The sequence below is a fragment of the Miscanthus floridulus genome, chromosome 3, assembly GCF_019320115.1.
Source record: "Miscanthus floridulus cultivar M001 chromosome 3, ASM1932011v1, whole genome shotgun sequence".
Classification (NCBI taxonomy): domain Eukaryota; kingdom Viridiplantae; phylum Streptophyta; class Magnoliopsida; order Poales; family Poaceae; genus Miscanthus; species Miscanthus floridulus.
Window position 1 is genome coordinate 148,499,554 of NC_089582.1, and position 4,606 is coordinate 148,504,159.

At 55.9% G+C, this 4,606-nt stretch overlaps 1 pseudogene; it reads right to left on the reverse strand.

Moving 5' to 3' along the window:
* On the reverse strand, positions 1-4,253 carry LOC136542800 (probable potassium transporter 9; annotated as a pseudogene).
* Positions 4,254-4,606: the final 353 nt, after the last annotated feature.

Sequence of the window (4,606 nt, forward strand, 5' to 3'; positions counted from 1 at the left end):
TTAGTCAACGCTTATCACTGGGAAATGTCGAGATCTGCATACTGCACAAAAGCAGAGGGATCCGTAGTTTACGTAGCGAAAACCGGACGCACAGATCGCAGTCACCCATCCCCGCCACGTTCTGTTACAGCACGTACACCATGCCCACCTCGAGCAGCGACGCCGGCGGCACGCGCAGCGCCACGTCCGGGCCGCGGCAGTTCCGGCGCAGGAAGTTGTAGCCGACGCCGACTGCCAGCCTCTTGAGCAGCGACGACCCGGGCTTGGTCTTCACGTGCGAGTGCCCCAGGATGAACGCCGTGCCAGCTTCCCGCGCCTCGCACAGCTCGTGCAGCTCCTCCAGCACGCTCTCGTCCACGCCGGGGCTCCTGGGCGGCGCCACCGCAAATCTCACCTGCTTCTTCACGACCACCGGCGCCGCGGCGAGCTCTATGCCGTCCACGCGGTCAGAGCCAGACGACGCGCCGTGTGGGAGTGGGATTCGTCGTAGCCCAGGCTCATGTGGCGCCGCAGCGGGTTGCTGCCGATGACTGTCAGCGCGTTCTCGCGCTCGTAGTAGCTGCTGTCCCGCTGCTCGCCGCCGCCGGCGTCGCTGCAGCGGAACAGCGCGTCCAGCTTGATGAACGTGGCGAGGCTCTCGACGAGCTCCGTCTCGAAGGAGTCCACGTCCTGGTGCACGTCGCGGTAGCCGTAGCGCACGATGCAGCGGTAGGAGCGGTGGCCCGGCGGGCCGACGCGGCCGACGAGGTAGCGCTCGGCGGGGAGCACGTGCGGCACCGTCACGGACTTAACGCAGACGAAGACCAGCACCCGATGGAACGCCGGCAGGTTGGTCACGAAGCGGGAGAAGTTGGCTGGCACGCCGGAGGTGAGGTCGGTGTAGACGAGGCCGATGCCCGGGACGCGCACCATGCCCAGCTTGTCGCCCAGCGCCAGCAGCCACTCCAGGGTCACCTTGTTGTGCATGTCGTACTCGTACTTCTTGATCGTCGTGTGGTGCCACACGAACATGACGGCGAGCAGGATGAGCGCCAGGAGGATCGGCAGCCACGCGCCTTCCAGGAACTTGATCAGCGACGCCGAGAAGTAGAGCGCCTCGATGGAGCCGAAGAAGAGGAAGAAGGCGAGGGCCAGCCATGGAGACCGGTCCCAGCACAGCATGATCACCAGGGACATGAGGCACGTCGTCACCAGCATCACCGTGATCACGGCCAAGCCTGCACAACAATTCAGAAGCAAAAGTTCAGGTATATGGTTGGATCAGTTTTCTGCACATGATCATCAGTGCCAGGAAAGCAAGATACTCTACTCACCAGACGCGTTTCCCATGTGCTTGGTGTTACGGAAACCAACAGTGACAGCAATGCAGAGGACCATGAGGATCCAGTTGACCTCAGGGATGTATATCTGGCCATGAACTTTGTCAGACGTGTGCACGACTTTCACCCTGGGGAAGCAGCTCAGAGACTGGCTCTGGCTGATGATGGAGAACGTGCCGCTGATGATGGCCTGGCTGCCGACCACCGACGCCAAGATCGCCAGCACTAGCACAGGCCATCTTACACTCTCTGCATTCATCACAGAGGCAAAAGCCTGTGAATGTCTGAAACTCTGAAAGCGTAGTGTGATGTGAGAATAAACCAACCATGTAGTAGTGTGGCGTACCAGGAACTGCAATGTAGAATCCAATTTGGTAGCTTGCGTCAAGGTTATGGTGCTGGGACAAATAAGCAGCTTGGCCCATGTATCCCAGGATCAGTGAAGGGTACACCAAAGAAGTGAAAGCAAGCTGAAAAAAAGGACAGACTTCATCAGTTCAGAGTTCAGATTTACTTACACACTAAGGCTTTGTTTGGATGCACATGTATTCATCTCAATCCACATGTGTTGGAGTGGTCGATTCTAATCCACTCCAACAAATGTGGATTGAAGTGGATACATACATCCAAACAAGGCCTAAAAAAGAAAGCAAATATTCATAGAGGAGGTCAAGTATAAGAAGTGCAGGGTCAGGGGATTGCCTGGATCGCGCTGTAGGAGAAGTGTCCAAGATCAGCGAACATCGCTTCAGATCCTGAATAATGGCAGACATGTCACGCACGATAAGTTCATCCACCTGCTCTGCTTCTGCAGCTGTTGCGAGTTGCAGACGAACGAAATGGTCTATTTATCATAGAGCAAAATTTACCTGTCATGCACAGCAGAATTCCTCCCAGGGACATCCAGCCAGACTTCTTTGTCTTCCTGAGGAATCTGATCATGTAGGAGGGATTGAGTGCCGTGTAGACCTGGGGGTTCCAGCGGATGATGTTGTACAGGCCGATCGTGCTCATGCAGAGCAGCCAGGCGAGGATGATCGGCGCGAAGAGGAACCCTACGCGGTGGGTGCCGTAGTGCTGGAGCGCGAACAGGAATACTAAAATGGCGCAGGTTATCGGAATGACGGCATCTGCGACGGGAAGAAACTTCGATGAGCATTGGAGAAATCCTACAGGCAGGGTTAAAATAAGATGTTTCTGAAAGCTAAGACTAGCAGCATCTAGCTAGCATGTGAAGGTAACAGTCAGGTGATGGAGATTAGTGAAGAGATAGATACAGTCACATGGCATGTGCAAGAACCTGCCCTGCCCATATCCTGTTTCAGTTTAGGGCCCTTCAGTTTAAGAATTCTGGGATGCGAAGTTCAGATGCAGATTGTGACAGAAGATGCTAAGTCTAGATGATCGGATTACATAGTCATGAACTCATAATATTGGCACCTAACCTAAGAATAGGTAGTTCTAGGATATGGTGGTATGTAAACTATAGGAAGCAAGTAAAAATTAAAGAAAAACGGCTTGTGTTGTGTGATTTTAAATAAACTTACATTCATGCTGATCCTTGGACAAGGAGAGCTCGAGCCCTGAGACGGCGGAGAACACTGAAGAAGCAGGGAGAAGAAAAGGCAGAGAGGTCGATCAGAAACAGAACTGAAGTGAACCATCGTCAGCATAATTCTGACGAAGCAGCAGGCAAGGCATGGTGGACAGACAGAGAATTAAAGGTGAGCGACGCCGACTGTACGTACCAGAGATGGCGGGCGTGAGGACGCCGTCGCCGATGACCATGCAGGTGCCGATCATGACCATGACGAGCAGCGCGGTGTGCAGATTCTTGTGCTTCTCAAGCCAGGCCTTGATGCCGGACCTCCCGGCGGCCTCAGGCGGGCGCTCCAGCCTGTAGGTGGAGAGCTCCTCGTCGGCGACCTGTCGGTTGGGGAGGAGGCTGACATTGGCGTGGCGGCAGATGAGGGAGTAGAGCGCGAACGTGCCTCCTGTGGGCATGCCGGAGAGAGGAAGAGATGATCAGAACGGAGCTGGCTGGTGGTGCTGCACTGCAGGGTCAGGGTGTAGGCTGCAGCTAGCGGTGGCCGACGCACGTACGTACCTTCGCCGTTGTCGTCGGCGCGCAGGACGATGGTGACGTACTTGAGGAGCGGGATGAGGGTGAGCGTCCAGAAGACGAAGGAGAGGGCGCCGTAGATCTCCTCGTTGCCCTCCGAGTGCGTGATGTCCTCGGCGAAGGTGCTCTTGTACACGTACAGCGGCGAGATGCTGAGGTCGCCGTACACCACGCCGAGGCTCTGGTACGCCAGCAGCAGCAGTCGTCCGCCACGGCTCCCTCTGCAATCAAAACAACCACACAGGACGCACCGAGGTTGCGGCAGCTGGGTTCAGAGCTCTGTCTGAGCAGCAAGCACTGCATACCCCCTCAGGTGCTGCCTGCTGCTGGAGCCTGGAGGTAAGGCAGGAAGGATTGGGAGCTGGGTCTGACTGACCTTTCGTGGCGCCGTGCCGACACCAAACTCGGGATCCATGGCGGCGCGCGCGAGGGACCAAGATTAGAAGCCTGCTGCTGCTAGCCTCTGGTCATCCACATCCAGGAGAGGACACGCATGAGCATGAGCAGGACAGGGCAAGGCGAGCAATGTCGTACGTGTCGTCAGCCGAACGGATTGAGTCGCCGGCCGCCGGCCTTTGGCCAGCTGCCGCAAGATTGCAAGAACACACACGCAGAAACGTGGATGGACGGCAGCGCCAGCCGGCAAGAGACAGACAATGCGAGTGGGCGGGGAAAGGGATGTGGGGATATAAATAAAGATAAAGAAACACAATAGAAGCGCGAGGAGGAGAAGGGGAGGGGAAAGCGCCCGCGAGGAGGAGAGACCAAGGAGCTCGAGCTTGGTGCCGTGCCTTAGCTGCAGCCCCACAGCCGGGAGGGGATGAGTGGAGTGGAGGATGGATCAAACAAAGAAGATGGTGAGATGGGCAATGTGCACGTGCGGTGCGGATAAGGACGAGCAGTCTAGCTACAACTCTAGTGCTCCGTCGGCCACTCCCCTGCCTAACTTGTTCCGTTTGGTTTGTTGGCTCCCAACCCAAGCACAGAGTTGAGGCAGGTGCACGCGTCATCTCTTCCAAACCAAGTTACTACTTCTTTTTCTGCATATACCTTTCAAAGAAGAAACTTCTTCTTCTGCATAATATAATAACAAAAGAAACAGGAAAAGAAAACGAGGGGGTTGCATTGCATGGTGTAACTGTAGCAGACAGGAGGAGGGCAATAG